This window comes from Epinephelus fuscoguttatus, linkage group LG16, assembly GCF_011397635.1.
Source record: "Epinephelus fuscoguttatus linkage group LG16, E.fuscoguttatus.final_Chr_v1".
In the NCBI taxonomy this organism is placed as follows: domain Eukaryota; kingdom Metazoa; phylum Chordata; class Actinopteri; order Perciformes; family Serranidae; genus Epinephelus; species Epinephelus fuscoguttatus.
Genome location: NC_064767.1, coordinates 11,726,186 through 11,748,423, shown reverse-complemented (window position 1 = coordinate 11,748,423; position 22,238 = coordinate 11,726,186). Strand labels below are relative to the sequence as shown.

Genomic DNA, 22,238 nt, shown 5'->3' with positions numbered 1-22,238 from the left:
CTGCTGGTATGGCTAGTTCCTTGGTGTTTTTTTGGTGTGTCTGAGCACCTACAGTAAGAGGCGCTGTGGCTTAGTTGGTCAAAGTGCCTGTCTAGTAAACAGGAGATCCTGGGTTCAAATCCCAGCAGTGCCTTATTGTTACCAAGATCAACCAATGCCCCCCAACAACATGGTCTTCAGATAATGGTGATGGACAGTGCTAGCACACTGGTCCATAATCTCCCATCAGTGTTTATTTGGGTTGACTGTGAAGGCTGTAGCATATCATTCATGTCACTTTCATACATTCAACACGTGTGACGGTGCTTTTATACATACAGACTTATTCAAAATGTTCTGCTTTCATTTTTTACATCAAGCAATGACTTAAGTTTCTCGCTGTCGATCCAAATCAAGCATATGGTTAGACTGAAAAAATAGAAATGAAAACACTGTGGCTTAGTTGGTCAAATTTCCTGTTGTATTAACAGGAGATCCTGGGTTCAAATACCAGCAGTGCCTGGTTTGACAACTTCTTTCTTTGTTTCTGTGTAATTCACCATGACAAACTGTTCCTCCACCTGAAGCTGCTGTTTAATGAGCATTTGTCCAATTGTTTGGTTTCCAATTGGTTTTAATTTAATTTATTTTTTAAAGGGCCAGTGTGTAAAATGAGTTGAAAACGGTGACATCGGTGATCAAATTCTAGATTGCAGGGCTCAAATGACAGTGGCCTCGTAGGGACAAAAAGCCTTGCGCACAAGTTTTTCAGGAGTAGGTCTATCTAGCGACGAGGTGAATATTTATTTAGAAATCTAAACCATGTTACGATATTGTAATGAATCCCTCACGAGCAGGAGACCAGAGGAGTGTTCGGGAAAAAGGCCCGTTTATTTGAGCACTCCAGAAACTCCGGTAACACTCCAGGGGGTAAAAGACCCCATCCCAAACTCTGACTCCTCTAGCGTAACAGACACACTTCATAACTTTACACACATACTCGTTTACCATATTGAGTGGGGACCCCTCCCCTCTGCTCCACCAATCTCCAGCCTGCACACTGACTGACAGCGTAGCCTGTAAACAGAGCTCAGCTGTTTATTTAGCCTAGCAATATCTCCGGACTATAGTAGCTGCAATGGACGACTTTGAACACGATTTTGAAGAGTTTCTTGTAGCGGACACAGACCCAGAGCCATACCTGTTTGAGCTGGAGCATACAGATGAGGAACTCCATGTGTTGGAAGCTGAGCGGGCGAGAAGAGAGGCTGAATGCACAGAAAGGGATTCGGTGCTACTGCTACCATCGTTGGGGAGATATATCATCAGGAGGAAAAGCGCCGCAGAGAGTGCATCACAAGGAGTAAAGTTGCGTCTTCTTTTCCTCGCAGATGATGGTTCGGGTTCATTCTCTCCTGCTGCGTGGTAAGTGTGGTCCATTCGCAAACTTTTTAACTAAAAAACTTTTCACTACTCTCTATCGACAAACTACTAACACTCTGCTGTTTCTTCCTCCTTCTTCCTTCCTTCCTTCCGCTGTCTTCGTTGGTTCATTTATACACGCGAAATGCGTTCTCTGGCTGGCTGGATTGTCCACTCGGTCTGCCATACATACATGGCGGCGCAAGATGGCAATCTCTCTAAAGCAAGGCCCTTGCTATATATATATATAAAAGCATAATTATAAGGCTACGAAAACCAAACGAATTTTATTTTATAGCGATCATACACACATATATGTATAAACATATTAATGGGTAGAATATTCAGATTCAGATTCAGATTGACAATAAACCATGCCAAATATTACACAGTGGCCCTTTAATTTAATTTAATTTAATTTAATTTAATTTAATAATTGTTTGGATCTCCAACACACTGAGCCTGTCGAATGCCTTGCTCAAGGAAGGTTTGAACAGTGGCTAAACTAACACTGTGAGGCACTGTAGCTTAGTTGGTGAAAGCACCTGTCTCGTAAACAGGAGATCCTGGGTTCAAATCCCAGCAGTGCCTAAGATTATCTGATGGTGATGGAAGAGGTGGGAATTCAAAGCCCCAAAAATATGTCTCTAAACTGTCAGTGTTACCAGCCAGACAAATAACTGCAGGTATCATCTTTAGTGTCTATTGGGAAACACTGAGATTGACAAAATTATTACAACTACTGCAGGGAACATGAACACCTGAACCACAATTCATCACATCTGTCCAATAGCTGCTCAGATATTTCAGCCTGGAACAGACATCCGCAGAGTCACACGTCACTGTGGCTAAAAATGTACTAAACTGATGTACAACCCAATCAGATCACATTATGTTTTCCGAGGGTTGCAGATGCATGGTGCTGTGGCTTAGCTGGTCAAAGCGCCTGTCTTGTAAACAGGAGATCCTGGGTTCAAATCCCGGCAGTGCCTTAATCCCGAATCCTCCTTATGGTTACGTTCACATTTCAAGCTCAAATCTGATCATAGCCCTGTCACTCCTGACTCTCTCCTAACAGAGCTATGACATTAGCTATGGCTCTAACACTGCTTTTGTCTTCTCACACTCCTCAACATACAACCAATTGTCATCTGATCTCAGCAGCAAATCATTAGAGATTAACGCCTGCTGCACTTTGGTTTTTATTTTTCCCCTGTATGCCTGTCTAACAAATAAGCCCCTTCCTTTTGTTGTTGCAAAGCAAATGCATGTGAGATTGTTAGATGCATATGAGGTGTTTCAGGGCAGAGACATGTTGATGTCAGATATGGGTCGCTTCAAACATCATGTAACAGAAGCAAAGTGCAACCTCAGGATAGAGTTAACAAAGCAGGCACTGCTGGGATTTGAACCCAGGATCTCCTGTTTACTAGACAGGCGCTTTGACCAACTAAGCCACAGCGCCTCCTGTTGTTGGTGCCTTGAAGATGAGGACCTATGGAGCCAAGGTAACCAGTATAGTAACTAGTAAGTCAAAGTACTTAAAAACTTGTTGTGGTGAGAAACCCCAGGTGCTTCTCGAAGTCAAGGAAGGATGGCTGAATTTCAAAGAGGCTGTGTAATCGAGCCCAGCCCAAGGACTGTTCCAGTGTCAAGGATCCTTTAAATTCTACTCAGAACACAATCTCCAGAAATTTTTATCACGCAAGCATGGAAAAAATACTGATCAAAACCTCAAAACTTGCACTTTCCAATGTGTCTACTGCTGAATAACAAAATTATCTTTAATAAAGTGATTTTATAAAACATTTTTTTTTTTTAAATTAATCAGTCACAACAGAGATGGAGCGCTAAGTACCCACACAGCTTTGGTGTTTCTAGATCACTGTAAGAGGCGCTGTGGCTTAGCTGGTCAAAGCGCCTGTCTTGTAAACAGGAGATCCTGGATTCAAATCCCAGCAGTGCCTCAATCACAAGTTCTCCTTATGGCTAAATTCACATTACAAGCAAATGTGGCTCAAATCCAACCTCGGCCATGTAACTGCTGACTCTTTCTCCACAGAGAAGGGACATTCAGTACGTTTACATGGACAGTTTAATTCCACTTTTATTCGGAATGAAAGGCCATTCTGATTGAAAATTAAATCCGAGTAAACTACCTGGAAAAACGTTAATTCCATTCAGATTTATTTCATTCTGAATGAGAAGCCATCATGTAACCGCACCCAGTATGGCTGTTACATTCCTTCCATCTCCTCACGCTCATCCTGAAATATGTCTTCTCAACTCAGCAGCAAATCATTACAGAAACGAATGCTTGCTCCGCTATGCAATTTTTTTTCCACTGAATGACTGACATTTTTTTGTGATGTTCCAAACCGCATGTGTGACATTATGAGATGCATACATCATGTAACAGAATCTGTGACAATTCTGGTTAGAGTTGTGGCACAAGGCACTGCTGGGATTTGAACCCAGGATCTCCTGTTTACAAGACAGGCGCTTTGACCAGCTAAGCCACAGCGCCTTCTTGAAAGTAATCTTCTCTAATATTAAAGGGCCAGTCATATCAAAGGTGTTTCTGAACAGATGAAGATTCATGCTGCCATCTAATAAATATCATTTGTTCTTTCTACTCCAGGTTGTGTTGTTAATGTGTTAACTAGCATCTTGAATCCGTCCTGTCTGTCTCCTGGTTTCTCTTTTTGAATGACGATCACAGACTACCACCGCCTGGTGGTATGACAAGTTATTTCTTCTCATGCAGGCGCAGAACAGATGTGCTAGATGGCTGCTGGCTGTAGTCTCTGTGGTGTGTTCAAGTGCAACTTTGTGGCCGAGACACTTGCAATCTAAGGCAACACATCAGTCGGCCTTCATCGTCACTACTTCTTTGGTGTCAGTTTGGTGTGGCTGAACACCTACAGTACGAGGCGCTGTGGCTTAGTTGGTCAAAGTGCCTGTCTAGTAAACAGGAGATCCTGGGTTCAAGTCCCAGCAGTGCCTGATTGTTACAGAGATCAACTCTTCAATGAAGTCTAATATGTCCATCTTCATCCATCATGAAGATACCACGAACAATGTTTTTCCAAGAGCTTTCCCTCATTTGGTCTTCAGATGATGGTGATAGAGAGTGCTGGCACGTTAGGCCATAATATCCCATAAGTTATTTGAGTTGAGATCTGGTGACTGTGAAGGCACTTGCATATGATTCACATCACTTTCATACATTCAATGGCCACATTTCCCAGTTAAAAGAGCGATCTTAGGACTTAAGAGCGCAGTTAAAAACGTCTTTGTTAAGAAGGGTCGCTAAGATAGGAGTGTTTCCCAGATGCCTTCTTAATGCCCTTCTTAGGAACGCTCTTTAAGACGCTCTTAACAGGAGCTGACCACTACCGTGGTGCTGAAACTAACATGTGATTCACACACTTTTCAGGGGCGCTGTGGCTTAGTTGGTCAAAGCACCTGTCTCGTAAACAGGAGATCCTGGGTTCAAATCCCAGCAGTGCCTAATGCAAGTGTCCTAATGGTCTAAAAAAAATGTTACTCAAAGCCCATTACAGGCCTGTCACTCCTGACTCCCTCAGTTGTACCCAGGCCTTTCTCCTCGCAAAGCTATCTCAAGTACAGTTAATCTCCTCATGCACATGAGTAACTTTAAACTGACTTCAGCAGCACATCATTATGTGGATGAAAGCGTGTGCTCCAATGTCACTTGTCTTCTGCCTCTCTCACAAAAGTGATGTTTTGCTGTTGTTCCCATGCATCTGTGTGACATTACTGGTTGAGTGTGAGGTGTTTCAAGGCAGAGATGTGCTCATACTGATGTCAGTTATGGGTCACTTCGAACATCAAAATGGCAGAAGCAAAGTGATGTCAATCCAGGCACTGCTGGGATTTGAATCCAGGATCTCCTGTTTACTAGACAGTCGCTTTGACCAACTAAGCCACAGCACCTCTTACATTTACTCTTAAAAGAACAAAGGATATTCACTGATTGTAACAGAAATCAACTCTTAAATGGGTTAGGGTTAGAGTTAGTCTGATATTTTGCATCCATGCATCCATCATTCTTCGAAAAGCTTTTCCTCATTTGGTCTTCAGATGATGGTGATGGACAGTGGTAATACTTCAGTCCATAATCTCCCAAACGTGTTTATTTGGGTTGAGATCTGGTGACTGTGAAGGCTCTAGCATATGGTTCAAATCCCAGCAGTGCCTAACCCTATCTTTTCCATACTTTACTGTGATGGAAGGGGTTTAATGTCTAGTGTGTACTGGAAACATTGAGGATCACAGCTTCTCAAGGGAACATTAACATCTGAACCACATCTCATCCATCTAATTTGTGCTGAAGAAAAAAAATCAACCATTTGGACCAAAGGAAGTAATGTATGATACATCCTGTTTGTTCAAAGACAATCAGTCAGTACGTTTACATGGACAGTTTAATTCCACTTTTAATCGGAATGAACGGCCATTCCGATTAAAAGTGGTCATGTAAACGGTCATTCCGATTGAAAAATGGTCATTCCGATTGAAAATTAAATCCGATTAAAGGGGGTGGTTTATTCCGTTTGTCATTCCGAATGAAAGAATTTTGTGTGCATGTATACACTCATTCCTCTTTAAGTTCATTCCGGTCTTTCTGCGCATGCTCGTTTCCTTGCCCTTCTGGTGCGATGACACATATAGCGTGCATAGCAACGGGCTGCATAGCAACAGGCTGAGAAGGAGCAGTCGGACTCGTTGCACTCACCGGTTCCCATTCGCCACAGCATGGTCTTCTGCCTCCCTTCTCCTGCTCAACAGATGAAGCATTAGCAGATCAAAGTTGTTGTCGTACTGCTGCTTCAAGAATATAAGCAAAACACGCCCGAAAAAGGCACTAATAACGGCGTTGTCAAGCATCTTGTTATCCGGAGCGAGGATTACAGTGTTTTCTTCCGGTAAACGTAAACACATAACATCCACCCCGCCCCCTATCCAATCAGAAACCTTCCCTGCCCCAAACCTTGCGCAGACCTGAATAAAGGCGATTGAACAGATCTCCCATGTAAACCCTCATTCGGAATTAATATTTCCCATGTAAACTACCTGGAAACACTTTAATTCCGAATGATTTCATTCAGATTCATTTCATTCCGAATGAGAAGCCATCATGTAACCGTAGCCAGTATAACGTTTTAATCTTTAAAATCTTCCAATGTCGATGATATGATTAGCTCAAAAAAAAAAACAAAAGCATTCATTGAGGCGCTGTGGCTTAGCTGGTCAAAGTGCCTGTCTTGTAAACAGGAGATCCTGGGTTCAAATCCCAGCAGTGCCTCAGAGTATCTCTACCATACCTCACTGTGATGGAAGGTGTTTAATGTCTATTGTGGAACATCTGAACCACATTTCATCTAACAGTTTTTGAGATATTTCAGCCTTGAATACATCTGCCATTCCTGAGTGCTACATCGTAGGCAACTGGACTTCCTTTAGTTTCTTGAAGATGTTCCACCTCTCATCCAAGAGGCTTCTTTAGTTCTAACTGACTGGGGTTATGGGTTTTAAAATCTGTGTGGGTGTGAACCCTTACAGCGTTGTAGAGGTCACATGTGAGTCGTTGACCCATCTGGCCATCATGTGTGTCGTTAGGGATAGATGGGACCAAATGTGAATGGGTAAGAAGTCATCTGGGGAGGGATCTCAGGGCCGTATTGTAGATGGGTGATTCCTTTGTTGAACAATGGCCGTTCCAATTTGACGTAGAAGGTGTCTTTCACGTCTCTTACAAACCATCTTTCTTCTCTGGCTAATATGTGAACATTGCTGTCCTCCATGGAGTGTCCCTTCTCCTTTAGATGTAAATAGACAGCTGATTCTTCACAAGAGGAGCTGGTTCTCCTGTGCTCTGCCAGGCATTTCTGGAGTGGTCGTTTAGTGTCCCCTAATGTTAACCTGGTTCCAGACCATAGACCCCGCCCACTCAACTGAGTAGGCTTGCATCTCTGGTCTGGCATACTGCAATGAATTTGCGATTTATCTCGTCCAAACGATGGAAGGACCAATGAACGCCGGGGGTGGGGGTGGGTCTAGCGATTAGCCAATCAGCGCCACGCTAATGGCGACCGCTACAGATCCTACAGACCACATTAACGATGCTATCGAGGTATTTCGCCACTACTCGCGTTAATGGAGGACCAAATTAAGGAAGCTGCTAAACTGGATTTAACGGCGATGCAGCTGGGCGTGCACGACAACAGAGACATTTTAAACGGGCAATGCTCGCTTGTTTTCGGCACCCCCGAGGCATGGATACTAATGACGTCAGATTCTGGGTGAGTCGTTGATCTCTACTGATTGGTTAGGGAAAATCAAATTCCCTCCCCCTTGTAAATCGCCTTCAATGGAGGCAATGTCAGACTGAAGGTTCTGGGAGCTTCAGTCTGACACTCAGGCTACCCTAATGTGCCTATCTATGCATTCCCGACTGCTCTGAACTGCATACACTACATCTCTCTGCTTCTCCCTGGGTATTTTGTCCTTAGGGTGAGCAGGCTTCTGCCTCAACATGTTACTGGGTTTGAAGTGCACAGGGTAGTCGTGTTTGTTGGAGATCCTTCTGAGTTTCTCAGATACTCGTGCAACATGCAAGCAAGTCTGGTTGCCTAAGATGTAGCACTTAAGATTACCATGAACTGGATGAACCTTCACCAACATCGTCTGACTTTCCACCATCCGTTTACGACCAAGAACCTGCAGAACTAATGGTGTTCCAATCAGCCTCAGATGTACTTTGTGTTTACTAGTAATTACCAAGTGTTAGCACACTATAAATGAGCATGTTAGCATTGTCCTGTTGCCAGGATGTGAGGCACTGCTGGGATTTGAACCCAGGATTTCCTGTTTACTAGACAGGCGCTTTGGCCAACTAAGCCACAGCGCCTCTTCATGCCAGAAGTTCTTTCAGAAATGCATTCACCACGACCTGCATGTAGTTAAACACTGTGGTGAGCGAAATATGGGAAATGGGGAATCTGGATCAAATACAAAGAGGTGCTGTGGCTTCATCATCGCTAATGTTACAGCAGCGATTAATGGTAGTTCTGTGGAGACAGAATCAGGAGCGACAGGGCCATGATCAGATTTGAGCCACATTTGCTTGTAATGTGTACGTAGCCATAAAGAGGAGATCTATCTGAGGCACTGCTGGGATTTGAACCCAGGATCTCCTGTTTACTAGACAGGCACTTTGACCAACTAAGCCACAGTGCCGCTTCATGTGCAACTCAGGCTTCTTATTTCACTTATGTCCCTCACTACAGTGTTCCACTACATGCTGGTCTTGATGAATGTCTTGCTGAAATAAGTTCAGACTGCTGAGGCGCTGTGGCTTAGTTGGTCAAAGCGCCTGTCTAGTAAACAGGAGATCCTGGGTTCAAATCCCAGCAGTGCCTGACCATAGTGGAGGTTGTTTCTTCAATGAAGGCTGTCACCAAACTTCTCCTCACTGCATCCTTCATGATGATGCAACCACTACCATAATATCAAACAAATGCTTTGGTGATGGAAAGTACTGAGTGCTCAAATGAGGTGAGATCAGGCCACAACATGTGATACACACACTTCTCATACATATCAGGATGCTGAAACAAATTGAAAATATGGACAGACCAAAAAAAAAAGATAAAACCAACCACTTAAAGCAGCTGTGCAGAATTTTTTACCATTAATAAAACTGCCCCTAGTTCGTATCACCCCCCCTTGAAAAAACCTTTCTCTATATGGCTATTTAGCGTAGCCTCACTCGGGTCGGACACACAGCGGAAGTCAGCAAACCAGAATACGGCACCCGGGGCGGAAGTGATTCTGCTCGCCTGCAGCGGCCCGCAGCCATTAAACCACAGAAGAAGGAGCCGTGTTTACAGTGTTCTTTGAGTAAGCAGTACACAACAGGCATTGCTGAACACATAACACCTAACAGTTTTACCAGAGATGTATCTATGAGGACTTGGTTGTACTTTTAATGTCATGGCGGATAACGAAGGAGCATCATGTAAAATTATCTGTGACTGTGACCATGAACACGAATATACAGCAGGCAGTTGTCCTCAGTTTATAAGAAATTCAGAGCTACACCAGAACATTTCTGAACAGGTCTTACTTTACTACTAACTTGTGTGTAACATTAGCATGTTAGCATGTTTCCACTAATTACTTGGACTAACCTAACATTAGTAGCGTTAGCTTTGCAAGCGAAGGCTGCAGGTAACAGCTTTGCTGTGTTAGGATTATGTTATGTCTTCACTGTGTATCTTCACATAAAAGAATACTCCGACAATTTGGGAGTTATGCCCTTTCTCGATCATTTTCATATTGAGACAACATGATCGATATCTTTTTTGTGTCTGTACGTCCAGTGTCTGGGTCTCAGTGGTTAGCATTGAGCTTATAGGGGGTCAGTATGTCCTGCGCTGTGATCCACGGAGGGATACACCGGTGAGCAGGCACAGACGTAGCTTGTAAACAAAACTCAGCTGTTTATTTAGCCTAGCGATATCTCCGGACTATAGTAGCTGCAATGGACGACTTTGAACGCGATTTTGAAGAGTTTCTTGTAGCGGACACAGACCCAGAGCCATACCTGTTTGAGCCGGAGCATACAAATGACGAACTCCATGTGTTGGATGCTGAGCAGGCGAGAAGAGAGGCTGAATCCTCCGCTCCCATTTTGCTGCACAGAATGGGACTCTGTGCTACCATCGCTGGGGAGATATATCATCAGAATAACTTGAGGCTCACACTACTACGGTAGCCTTAGTAGCTCAAAATACACAACAGATTAGATTAGATCAGAACAGAAACACAACAGGAGAATTTACTGAGTAATTTTGCTGTTTCCACTAATTACTTGGACTGACCTGACGTTAGTTAATCCTCTCGCTCTCCAAAACAAATGCATGCGGTAATTGCCGGCTGCGCAATTTTATGACACCAGGCTGTGGGTGTCATACCGCGTCGACCAAAGGGGCGCTATAATCAACGGAAACGAAAAGTTCTGCACAGCAGCTTCAAATAAGAGGCGCTGTGGCTTAGCTGGTCAAAGCACCTGTCTTGTAAACAGGAGATCCTGGGTTCAAATCCCAGCAGTGCCTCAATCAGATCACCTCAACAATGAAAGAGTTCTTCAGCCTGTTCACCATAGAGATTTTTCTTGTATTCTCTAATAACCACATATAGTTACATTTTTGGCCTCATTTTCAAAACAAAGCAACAGTTTGAGTTTATTTGAGTTTTGGTCCAAATCAAAAATTGGATTGACTGGAACAAAATGATGCATGAGACATCCTGATTATTTTATAAAGGCTGAACCATACTCATTTCACTTCACAGCACAAACGCCCTCTGGCTGTGGGGCTTATAATATGCCAAAATATTACATACACATATTGTGTCCACACAGCAATGGGGCAGTTTTCATTGGCCATCCTCAATTCACCATATTACAGCACAAACACCTACTTGCTCAGAGAGGCTTACAGTGATCACGTTACAGTCCGCAATTTATTGGCCTGATGCAGTAATCTTCATTATCATCAATATCATCATTATACTGTGGCGCTGTGGCTTAGTTGGTCAAAGCGCCTGTCTAGTAAACAGGAGATCCTGGGTTCAAATCCCAGCAGTGCCTCAATCAGACCACCTCTCACACAAAGCATTTCTTACAGCTGTACACCACCCAGACTTTTTTTTCTACACTATCGCTAATTTAAGTGTGATGGAGCTTCTAGAGACCACTGTCAAAAAATATTCTGCACTAAATCCCAGCAACTCCTCAAAGAAAAAGTTAGACAAATCATCTGTGCCTGATAAGATTTTAAAGAAATATTCTCCCTACGGTGGTCTGTATAATGGGCCTGCTCAATGACCTTTGCATAACATCTTCGAAAAAGTGGTGGTGACCATCTGAATTTCCATGTTCAATGTCTTAATGTGCCCATTACTTTGTTTAAGACCAAGAACCTGCAGAACTAATGGTGTTACAATCAGCCTCAGATATACTTTGTGTTTATGAGTAATTACCAAATGTTAGCATGCTATAAATTAGCATGCTAGCATTGCCCTGTTGCCAGGATGTGAGGCACTGCTGGGATTTGAACCCAGGTTCTCCTGTTTACTAGACAGGCACTTTGACCAACTAAGCCACAGCGCCTCTACATACCAAAAGTTCTTTCAGAAATGCATTCACCAAGACCTGCATGTAGTTAAACACTGTGGTGAGCGAAATATGGGAAATGGGGAATCTGGATCAAGTACAAAGAGGTGCTGTGGCTTAGCTGGTCAAAGCACCTGTCTTGTAAACTGTAGGTCCTGGATTCAGATCCCAGCAGTGCCTCAATCAGATTACCTCACCTCATTACGGCTTTGACCTGCACAAGTTCTGTCCGAGTCTGACCCAACATGTTTTTACACACTTGCTAATAAAATGTTGAGCCTGGTGAGCTGCCCAATGAAAATTCAGACAGCAGCTGCAATAGGAGTAAGAGGCGCTGTGGCTTAGTTGGTCAAAGCGCCTGTCTAGTAAACAGGAGATCCTGGGTTCAAATCCCAGCAGTGCCTCAATCAGATCACCTCTTATCCAATATATTTCTTACAGCTGTACACCACCCAGACTTTTCTTTCTACACTACATCTTAAGCTTGATGGAGCTTCTTGGAGACCCCTTTCAGTGAATACTCTGCATCAAATCCCAGCAGCTCCTCAAAGAAAAAGTTAGACAAATTATCTGTGCCTGATGAGATGTTAAAGAAATATTCTCCCCATGGTGGTCTGTCGATGGGCCTCCTCAATGACCTTTGAGCATCATCTGCAAAACATCATGATGGGAGTGTGGCGCTGTGGCTTAGTTGGTCAAAGCACCTGTCTTGTAAACAGGAGATCCTGGGTTCAAATCCCAGCAGTGCCTGATTGTTACAGAGATCATCCGTTAAGTCCTGGATACACAAAACTGACAGCAAAGAACTAGTAATGAAAGCTGAGGCATGGTTTGTAATGAAGTGTGATTTAGCTGTAAATGCTCTCCTCATTATGAATTGTAATAACTTTGGTGATCGACTGACTTTCCTGAGTGCTATATCATAGGCAACTGAACTTGCTTGAGTTTCTAAGTGTACGTTCAAACCAACAGCGACCAGAGCTTCTGAAACGGCGGAAGTTATTCTTTTTCAATGAGAGCCGGTGACTTGGGCGACCTTGTCGTCAGCCGCGCGTCTTGGGCGACCAAAGCGTCCGGAGCAGGTCCGGAGACATACAATTTCTGTCTTCATTGACCAAACATAACTTTCTGTAGGCCAACTATGAGCTTTTTCACTGGACAACAGCAAGCAGCAACTACTCTGCTTTCAAGCCAGCAGTCCGCTTTGCGGCTCCATTAAATTGACAAGCACAATCGAACGTTCGATGATTCACGTGATGAGCGACTAGAGCGACCAAAGCTGCCACAGATATTTTTGACAGTCGTGCTTTTCGGGCATCCGCAAGAGAGTGCGCCTCTTTGGAAGCTTCTGGTTTGAATGTACAGTTAAGATGTTTCACCTATCCAAGAGGCTTCTTCAGTTCTAACTGACTGGGGTTGCTGGCTTTAAATTCTGTATGGGTGTGTTGAGGTCACATATGAGTCGTTAATCCACCTGGCCATCATATTCTGTTAAGTCATCTGAGGACAGATCTCAGGGCTGCATTGGTGGCGTCTTAGTGTTTACTAGTAATTACCAAATGTTAGCATGCTATAAATTAGCATGTTAGCATTGTCCTGCAGCCAGGATGCAAGGCACTGCTGGGATTTGAACCCAGGATCTCCTGTTTACTAGACAGGCGCTTTAACCAACTAAGCCACAGCGCCTCTTTGTGCTACAGCCAAAAGTTCCTTCAGCAACGCATTCACTAAGACCTGCATGTAGTTATGGGGCATTTTTCATTGACCATCCTCAATTCACCATATTACAGCACAAACACCAACTTGCTCAGAGAGGCTTACATCAACAACATCGTCATCATTGTACTGTGGCGCTGTGACTTAGCTGGTCAAAATGCTTATCTAGTAATCAGGAAGTCCTGGGTTCAAATCCCAGCAGTGCCTCAATCAGATCTCCTCTCCAGTAAAAGAGTTCTTCAGCCTGTTCACCATAGAGATTTTTCTTGTATTCTCTAATAACCACATGTAGTTACATTTTTGGCCTCATTTTCAAAACAAAGCAACAGTTTGAGTTTATGTGATTTGGTCCAAATCAAAAATTGGATTGACTGGAACAAAATGATGCATGAGACATCCTGATATATATATTATAAAGGCTGAACCATACTCATTTCACCACACAGCACAAACACCCTCTGGCTGTGGGGCTTATCATAATATGCCAAAATATTACATACACATATTGTGTCCACACAGCAATGGGGCAGTTTTCATTGGCCATCCTCAATTCACCATATTACAGCACAAACACCTACTTGCTCAGAGAGGCTTACAGTGATCACGTTACAGTCCGCAATTTATTGGCCTGATGCATCAATCTTCATTATCATCAATATCATCATTATACTGTGGCGCTGTGGCTTAGTTGGTCAAAGCGCCTGTCTAGTAAACAGGAGATCCTGGGTTCAAATCCCAGCAGTGCCTCAATCAGACCACCTCTCATGCAAAGCATTTCTTACAGCTGTACACCACCCAGACTTTTTTTCCTACACTACCGCTAATTTAAGTTTGATGGAGCTTCTTGAAGACCCCTGTCAATGAATATTCTGCATCAAATCCCAGCAGCTCCTCAAAGAAAAAGTTAGTGCCTGATGGGCTTGCTCAATGACCTTTGCACAACATCTGCAAAAGAGGACAGCGCAGGTGCTGTGGCTTAGCTGGTCAAAGTGCCTGTCTTGTAAGCAGGAGATTCTGGGTTCAAATCCCAGCAGTGCCTGAGAGGATCTCCACCATAACTCACTGTGATGGAAGGGTTTAATGTCTAGTGTGTATTGAGGTTACTATAACTCCTAAAGGGAACATAAACATCTGAACCACATCCATCCAGTAGTTGTTGAGATATTTCAGCTTGGAACACATCTGCCTTTCCTGAGTGCTACATCATCTGCAACTTGACTTCCTTAATTTTGCTGAAGATGTTCCACCTCTTATCTAAGAAGCTTCTGTAGTTCTAACTGACTGGAGTTGCAGATGTTGAGGTCACATGGCCATCGTGTGTTGTTACGGTTAGATGGGACCAGGGGCCTGTATCACAAAGTGAGCTCAACCTTTCCTGGGTTACCCAGACCTATCCTGGGTTACCCAGACCTATCCTGGGTTACCCAGACCTATCCTGGGTTGACTAACCCTAACAATGGCAATCAGGATAATCGGTATCATGACGCTGGATATCAACTCGGTAATTCAACCCAGGGTTGCTTTATCAAGAGCCGTGAACGCGCATGCAGCGGACCAATCACAATCATGAGAGAAGCACAGCGTCACTGAGCGTCACTGAGCTTCCTCACAGAGCGCCGTATGTGAGGAAAAAAAAGTATTTTTCGTGAGGATCAGAGATTAATTCTGCTAAAATATGAGGAGGAGAAAAGCAACATTACAGAAAAGGCCAACACCGTGGCAGCTGCAGGACGAGGAAACATGCGTGGCAACGCATAACGGGATGAATAATGTTTCGTTTTAGTTTAGATTAGTTTATTTGCACATAATGTTAAAAACAGACAGTATAAAATTTACAAGATTAAAAAAAGAAAAGTGCCGGAGAGGTTAGAAGCCACTAAAAGCTTATCAAAGAAATTCCCCTGTCAAAACATCAATGAAATCACATAATAGAGAAGAAAAAAACGGGTCAGGAAAGAAGAAATAGAGGAGGAGAGAGGGAAAAATCAAGACAAAACAAGGTAGCAAATAAAATGATGTGTAGGTTAAATTACTCATCACTGGTTCAAGTAGCTACAGTACCTGTACCTGTACATCTGACACTGATCACACCTTGAATCCCATGAAATCAATGCTGCAGATGAAGTGCGTGTATTACAATTATCGTCTAACATCATTGCGTCTGATAAACTGGTCTTCTTTGTCATAACGTTATATATGCTACAATAAAGCTTAAAGCTGACGCCACAATTAAATCATATCAACACCAAATTGATAGTCTGAATAAAATCATCCTGATACTGAGCTGTGTTAGAAATTAACAGCTGTGCAAAAATATACCTAGTCTCCCTCTTTAAAAAACAAAAAGGAAAATCCCTCAAACACCATGAAGTGTAGACATGATAGGCTACTTTCCACATTTCCAGCAGCAAAGCTGTCAATTAGGCCCATTATCTTTAACAGGGATCATTTCCTCCAACAAAACAAAACATTGGCATTAATTAATGGTGCTATTAAGTGTCCGCAAATGATCAGTTTCTTTTTTATGAAGGGGTGGGATGAAAGTTCGACTTCTTTCCACTCCTTTTTGAACAATCTTTTCATTGTCAGTTGTTGTTGCTTTCTTTTCTTTTTTAATGTTCAAAATAAACTTTCAAATCAAAATCAATCAAATGAATTAAACTTCCCGTCATGACTGGGCTGCATTTCTGTCAGCGGAGTCATTTTTTCTGAACAGCTGATTGGCCAGTGGGTGGTGCTTTTTATAGGATCAGATTCAACCCTGAACTTACCCTGCTCCGGAGCAGGATAGCCGTTCAGAGTAAGTTACCATGGTGATCTACCCCGATAAGAACTGAACCGGCTTCGTGAGACCGAAAACCCAGGGTTAACCCTGAAGTTACCTCGCTAAGACATTAATCCTGCTTCGTGATACAGGCCCCAGGTGTGACTTGATGTTAAGTCATCTGGGGAGGGATCCCAGGATTGCATTGTAGGTGGGTGATAAGTGGTTTCGTAGGCCACCTCGTTTGTTGAACAGTTTGACATCTTTTTTAACATGTCCATCCCTACGACCAAGAACCTGCAGAACTAATGGTGTTACAATCAGCCTCAGATATACTTTGTGTTTATGAGTAATTACCAAATGTTAGCATGCTATAAATTAGCATGTTAGCATTGCCCTGTTGCCAGGATGTGAGGCACTGCTGGGATTTGAACCCAGGTTCTCCTGTTTACTAGACAGGCGCTTTGACCAACTAAGCCACAGCGCCACAGTGTGATGATGATGATGTTGATGATAATGAAGATTACTGCATCAGGCCAATAAATTGTGGACTGTAACGTGATCACTGTTCATCGCTGAGCCAAGTAGGTGTTATGATATGATTATTATTAGAGAAGCATGGCAGTACAGAGGCGCTGTGGCTTAGCTGGTCAAAGCGCCTGTCTTGTAAACAGGAGATCCTGGGTTCAAATCCCAGCAGTGCCTGGTTGTTACAGAGATCAAGGTCTCAGTTACACCAAACTGATGCTAGAAATAAACAATGTTGAAAGCCACGATGAGGCTTGTGATAAAATGTGATTCAGGATGAACTTTAATAAGTTTGGTGATCATCTGACTTTCCATGTTCAATTTCTTAGTTTACACACATCTTTCCTGCTGCTGGGGAAGCAGAAGAAGACACTTCCAAACAAGCCGCCTTTCACCCCGTCTCTCTCATTCTCTCATTCTCTGTCCATCTCTTGTACACACTCAACCTCTGTTTTACAGTTCTCCACTATGCTGCTCCATTGTTTCGTCACTCTTCCTCTCTGTCAGCCTCTTGATTCAGTCCAATGTAACTCTGCCATTTACACACAATAGCTGCCAGTCTACTAAGAAAAAAACCTTGGGGGAAAAAGGCATTTGGTGGGAACCCGACATTCCCCAAGCCCTGGGGAATGTTAAGAAATTACAGCCTGGCCCAGGCTCTGGCAGAGATCAAAGCTCTAATGTGGCCGTTGATGTGAAAAATTCAGATTTCTGTGTTCACAATAGAGCAACAAAATCAGATCTGACCGCATTTGCTTGTAATGTGAACATAGCCATAGATCTTTTGCTCTCAAAGTGCACCTGATTGATGCATTTAACTCTTAAAATACATAACATCTTCTGCTGGGGTAGCATGCTCACTCACTGCAGCCTCACAAATCCTGTGGAGAGTTCAGCTGGGAAATGTCTTTGATATGATTATTATTAGAGAAGCATGGCTGTACAGAGGCACTGTGGCTTAGCTGGTCAAAGCGCCTGTCTAGTAAACAGGAGATCCTGGGTTCAAATCCCAGCAGTGCCTCAATCAGATCACTTCATGCATGAAACTCATCATGTTAAAGCTTCCTGTTTGCTGAGTTCAGGAGCACTCAGCCTCCAGATTATTTCATCACACCCGGCTGGATTAGAGTGAACAAATGTTTGTGGAGTTTGACTCACTGAGCTCGAACAATGCGAGGCCTGAACAGACTGCAGAGTGGCCTACTTTCCCTCTGAGCCATTCACACTGACCCACTTTAAACACTTCCTATATTCACAGCACATCGATAATCAGTTCTACATGATTTACTGGACGGTTGTCACAGTTAAAGTGTTGGGAGAGTGAAATTCTTTACATTCAGTGATGGAGGCTTGTCCAGAGTTACAATGTGAACCTGGGTTTTATCGAACACACGGACTCAACAGCAGAGACTTTGTGGGTCTGTAACAGTAGAAGAAGAACTGATAAGACCCGTGTGTGTGTGTGTGTGTGTGTGTGTGTGTGTGTGTGTGTGTGTGTGTGTGACCTTCAGAGGCTAAAAACAGCCTTCTGCCTGTCAGCAGCCACAGACGCTCGCTGCCACTCTGCAGGCCTCAGTGTGCTGCTGGTACAAATGTCAGGCTGCTGTCGGAGCCCGGTGCACTCACAAGTACAGCTTGTGGAGGAAGAGGCTCCATGTCTTCAATACATTATGCTTACTCACATTTTTTTCTGCAAGAAATGATTATTTTCACTGTTGACTTAATAATTGATTAGTTGTTTGGGCTATAAAATGTCTGCAAATGGTGAAAAATGTCAATCAGTGTTTGCCAAAGCCAAAGATATTCACATGTAAGAAGCTGGAATCAGAGAATTTTGATTTTCTTTTCTTAAAAAATTACTCTAACTAATTAATCGATAATCAGATTTGTTGCAAATTTAATTAATAGTTAGAGTTAGGGAATAAACGAGAGCTCTATAACTCGGACAAGTGCAAATCATGGCTCGTTGGTGGAGGTGCGCACTCAAACACAGTGGTTTTGCATCTCTTTATAGATTTTTTTGTATCTCATTGTTGCAATTTTACATGTTATTGTGGATTTTCTTAGTCTTTTTGCAGCAATTTTGCATTTCCTTGTTGTCATTTACCCTGTCTTTATGGTCATTCTGAGTCTTAATAGTTTTTTTTGAGTCTCTTTGTGGCTATTTTATATCTCTTTGAATTCATTTTGCATCTCCTCTTTGTTGTTTTGCAAGTCTTTGCAGTAGTTCTACATCTATTTTTTCTTGTTTTGCATGACTTTCAAGCCATTTTGCGTCTCTTTCTGTAGTAGTTTTGCATCTCTTTGTGGTCATTTTGCATCTCTGAAATAGTTTTGCATCTTTTTGAAGTCCTTTGCATCTCTTCCTTGTTGTTTTTCATCTCATTTTGCATCTCTGAATTCATTTTGCATCTCTTTCTGTCCTAGTTTTGTGGTCGTTTTGCATCTTATTATGGTAATTTTGCATCTCCTTTGGGTCATTTTGAATCTCTGAAAACGTTAGGCATCTGTATTGCATCTCTTTCTGTTGTAGTTTTGTATTACTTTGTGGTCATTTTGCATCTCATTGTGGTCATTTTGCATCTCTTTTGAGTCATTTTGCATCTCTGAAATAGTTTTGCATCTCTGAAGTCCTTTGCATTGCTTCCTTGTTATTTTGCATCTTTTTTGTAGTCGTTTTGCATTTCTTTGCAGACGATTTGCATCTTATTGTGGTAATTTTGTATCTCTTTTTAGTCATTTTGCATCTCTGAAATAGTTTTGCATCTCTATTGTATCTCTTTCTAAAATAGTTTTGCATCTTATTGTGGTAATTTTGCATCTCCTTTGGATCATTTTGAATCTCTGAAAAAAGTTTTGCATCTCCTTGAAGTCCTTCGCATCGCTTCCTTGTTATTTAGCATCTTTTTGTAGTCGTTTTGCGTCTCTTTGCAGTCATTTTGCATCTTATTGTGCTAAGTTTGCATCTCTTTCCAGTTGCTTTGTGTCATCTAGTGGCTGTCTTGACTAGTTTGTTGTCATTTTGCATCTCTTTTTAATAATTTTGCATCTCTTTGAGTTTGTTTTTAGTGTTTTTTTTTGTTGTTGTTTTGGATTTGTTTTAAGTAGTTTCAGATCTTTTTGTAGTTATTTAATTGACTAGAAATAAATGTTAGCAGTAACATCAATCAAAGACTGGGGCCTCCTGACCTCCTGGGCGTCTGTGCTCCTGGGCCTGTACCCAGTGGGCTCACTCAGTAATCCATCCATGCCTACAGACACCCTAAAAACAAGCATAATCTCTCTGACAGGTGACATGATGAGTGATATCTATGAACATCCAGATCAGTTCGGCATCAAACATCTCTGCAGGTGTAAACTGGATCTTATTCGGGGTTCCCTGATGTGAAAGCGTTTGGGATCCCCTGATCTGTAACAGGATGCGGTGAGATCAGGAGCTCACTGACAGCTGAGTCAGCACCATGTGTTACAGCAGGAGTTCAGTTACCGAGAGCTCGGCTTTCACACAGACTGTAAAACTTTATTTAAGCAGGTCAGAGCGACACTCTGGTGCACGCTGACACAGAGACCACAAGCAGGACTACAGGCTATACACAGAGTTTTTAAAGGTTTATGTTAAAACACAGGCACAAAGAAAAGATACAATGAATGTGAATTACTTTTAAATGCAAAGTAATATGGAGGTCGAGGTCAAAGGGTCTAAAGTCTCTTCTTTTCAATTAAAAAATGTAAAAAAAATATAGAGATTATATTTTGTCAGCTGTCAGTTGAGGACAGTTTCTTCTGCAGAAAATGAAAGAATTCATCTCATAGTTTATGTTTTGAATTGAGTTTCTTTCATTTCCACAGATTCCTCTGCCAACACATCTCAAACTCAGAGCTCTCCTGACATTTCAGTCTCGGCTCTTCAGAGGAAATGTCAGCCTGCTTCACTGTAGAGTGGGAAAGAGATAAAACCAGTTTTCTGATCATCCAGCAGGTCAGACAGAAAAACCAAGACATAGCTAAAACCTGCTGCGTCATCTGAGGCCTCCACGTGTTAGGGAAGCCTTTTTTAAATGTAAAGATTGTACGGGGAAACTTTACAGTAAAAAACAGCACATTCAAAGCTGCAGCGTCCATAAAGCCATTTGAGCTTGCAGAATTTTACATATTAACTCCGACAAATATCAGACAAGTGCATTTTAATGTGTTTGGGATAAACACACAAAGGAGCCGTGTCTCATGTGATTGAGACCATTAATTAGACCAGTGCTAATTAATTCACATCTGCAGCTGCTGATATAATTTCATCATGTACTGCAGCGCTACAGCAGCTGTGAAAATCTTAATGCCTGCATGATAAGGAGCTCAATATTAAAGTGTAAGTGTGGTGTTATTTTATATTTTTCTTATTGTATGTGCAGATCCAAATCAACAAAATGTTAGTCCATCTCTCGATACTGTCTGACTTTAACTGTCAGCTCCAAGCCCAATCCAGTCTCCCTCTCAACTCCTTGGACACTTGGTCAGTGGACCTCGGCATCAGACGCATGAATCGTCCTTTAATGGCAGTGTGAGAAACACTTCATCTGCTCCATTTCCTGTTAAGTCCTCTTGTTTTCAGTTGCTACTGCTAAGTAAGACATCATGTCCCAGATTGGCTTGCAAAGTCTGCTGTACATGAGAGTCATGAGGCCTGACATCACCTCAGATATCAGATTAAAAGGACCATCTTAAACACAGAGGTATATTCTGCATTAACTAGTTTTCTGTGTGTTTTATGTAGAGCTCTGATCAGGCCCAGAAAATCAGACCCAGACCTACATAAACCCGAACTCGAGTCCAAACTACGGCAGCAGTTTTGGGCCCAAGTCCAATGAAAAACCAGCATTTCTACTGTAAAATAAATACACATATTTTTTTTACGTATTAAAACATTTATTTCAAGCTAAGGGCTGTGTGTGCAGGTTGAACTCTGGGTGTGGAAACAGGCTTGTGTACGTGTGCCCAGCACCACAACAATCCAGATTTACAAGATTACTGGATTTTAACTTTAAACAAAATGTTTTTACACAGTTGCTAATAAAATGTTGAACCTGGTGAGTTGCCCGGTAAAGGTTCAGACAGCGGCTACAACAAGAACAAGAGGCGCTGTGGCTTAGTTGGTCAAAGCACCTGTCTAGTAAACAGGAGATCCTGGGTTCAAATCCCAGCAGTGCCTCAATCAGATCACCTCTTGTCCAAACTTTTCTTTCTACACTACAGCTGATGTAGCTTCTGAGACACTACTGTAAATAAATATTCTGTATCAAAACATTTATTTCAAGCTGAGGGGTCATATGTTGTTTCCTCGCACCACTTCTCTTCCTTCTGTTATTCTAACAGTATGTCGTCTTGTGTATGACGTGTTCAGTAGAGCAGACTGGACCCCTCAGTGTGTCTAGTGCATCAGTCGAGCCATGGCATGGAAACTTTATTCCTATAGCACATTTCCTACCCCTGGCAATGTGGCGGACAGATGATGATCAGCACTATCTGCTGCATGTTACGCACATCTTCCCCTCCATTCTCTCATTTTCCATCCCTCTCACACACGCAGTCTCTCTCTCCCGGGTTCTTCACTGTATTACTCCATTGTTC

General features: G+C 42.6%; 1 protein-coding gene and 25 non-coding genes across 30 annotated transcripts in view; 17 read left to right on the top strand and 9 right to left on the bottom strand.

Annotated features, from left to right (window-relative positions):
- The window catches only part of LOC125903658 (PDZ and LIM domain protein 7-like), an 83,370-nt gene that overhangs the window by 47,122 nt on the left and 14,010 nt on the right, over window positions 1–22,238 (bottom strand). The window lies entirely within an intron of this gene.
- On the top strand, window positions 60–133 carry trnat-agu (transfer RNA threonine (anticodon AGU)). Its single transcript has one exon. It is a non-coding gene; the product is annotated as a tRNA-Thr (tRNA).
- On the top strand, window positions 1,919–1,992 carry trnat-cgu (transfer RNA threonine (anticodon CGU)). The gene has a single exon. It is a non-coding gene; the product is annotated as a tRNA-Thr (tRNA).
- trnat-ugu (transfer RNA threonine (anticodon UGU)) lies at window positions 2,320–2,393 on the top strand. The gene has a single exon. It is a non-coding gene; the product is annotated as a tRNA-Thr (tRNA).
- Window positions 2,793–2,866, bottom strand: trnat-agu (transfer RNA threonine (anticodon AGU)). Its single transcript has one exon. It is a non-coding gene; the product is annotated as a tRNA-Thr (tRNA).
- trnat-ugu (transfer RNA threonine (anticodon UGU)) lies at window positions 3,295–3,368 on the top strand. The gene has a single exon. It is a non-coding gene; the product is annotated as a tRNA-Thr (tRNA).
- Window positions 3,855–3,928, bottom strand: trnat-ugu (transfer RNA threonine (anticodon UGU)). The gene has a single exon. It is a non-coding gene; the product is annotated as a tRNA-Thr (tRNA).
- Window positions 4,334–4,407, top strand: trnat-agu (transfer RNA threonine (anticodon AGU)). The gene has a single exon. It is a non-coding gene; the product is annotated as a tRNA-Thr (tRNA).
- On the top strand, window positions 4,842–4,915 carry trnat-cgu (transfer RNA threonine (anticodon CGU)). The gene has a single exon. It is a non-coding gene; the product is annotated as a tRNA-Thr (tRNA).
- Window positions 5,288–5,361, bottom strand: trnat-agu (transfer RNA threonine (anticodon AGU)). Its single transcript has one exon. It is a non-coding gene; the product is annotated as a tRNA-Thr (tRNA).
- On the top strand, window positions 6,660–6,733 carry trnat-ugu (transfer RNA threonine (anticodon UGU)). The gene has a single exon. It is a non-coding gene; the product is annotated as a tRNA-Thr (tRNA).
- Window positions 8,265–8,338, bottom strand: trnat-agu (transfer RNA threonine (anticodon AGU)). The gene has a single exon. It is a non-coding gene; the product is annotated as a tRNA-Thr (tRNA).
- Window positions 8,594–8,667, bottom strand: trnat-agu (transfer RNA threonine (anticodon AGU)). Its single transcript has one exon. It is a non-coding gene; the product is annotated as a tRNA-Thr (tRNA).
- trnat-agu (transfer RNA threonine (anticodon AGU)) lies at window positions 8,776–8,849 on the top strand. The gene has a single exon. It is a non-coding gene; the product is annotated as a tRNA-Thr (tRNA).
- trnat-ugu (transfer RNA threonine (anticodon UGU)) lies at window positions 10,474–10,547 on the top strand. Its single transcript has one exon. It is a non-coding gene; the product is annotated as a tRNA-Thr (tRNA).
- On the top strand, window positions 11,010–11,083 carry trnat-agu (transfer RNA threonine (anticodon AGU)). The gene has a single exon. It is a non-coding gene; the product is annotated as a tRNA-Thr (tRNA).
- Window positions 11,532–11,605, bottom strand: trnat-agu (transfer RNA threonine (anticodon AGU)). Its single transcript has one exon. It is a non-coding gene; the product is annotated as a tRNA-Thr (tRNA).
- Window positions 11,939–12,012, top strand: trnat-agu (transfer RNA threonine (anticodon AGU)). Its single transcript has one exon. It is a non-coding gene; the product is annotated as a tRNA-Thr (tRNA).
- Window positions 12,285–12,358, top strand: trnat-ugu (transfer RNA threonine (anticodon UGU)). The gene has a single exon. It is a non-coding gene; the product is annotated as a tRNA-Thr (tRNA).
- On the bottom strand, window positions 13,221–13,294 carry trnat-agu (transfer RNA threonine (anticodon AGU)). The gene has a single exon. It is a non-coding gene; the product is annotated as a tRNA-Thr (tRNA).
- Window positions 13,998–14,071, top strand: trnat-agu (transfer RNA threonine (anticodon AGU)). Its single transcript has one exon. It is a non-coding gene; the product is annotated as a tRNA-Thr (tRNA).
- On the top strand, window positions 14,290–14,363 carry trnat-ugu (transfer RNA threonine (anticodon UGU)). Its single transcript has one exon. It is a non-coding gene; the product is annotated as a tRNA-Thr (tRNA).
- Window positions 16,502–16,575, bottom strand: trnat-agu (transfer RNA threonine (anticodon AGU)). Its single transcript has one exon. It is a non-coding gene; the product is annotated as a tRNA-Thr (tRNA).
- On the top strand, window positions 16,720–16,793 carry trnat-ugu (transfer RNA threonine (anticodon UGU)). The gene has a single exon. It is a non-coding gene; the product is annotated as a tRNA-Thr (tRNA).
- Window positions 17,564–17,637, top strand: trnat-agu (transfer RNA threonine (anticodon AGU)). Its single transcript has one exon. It is a non-coding gene; the product is annotated as a tRNA-Thr (tRNA).
- trnat-agu (transfer RNA threonine (anticodon AGU)) lies at window positions 21,746–21,819 on the top strand. The gene has a single exon. It is a non-coding gene; the product is annotated as a tRNA-Thr (tRNA).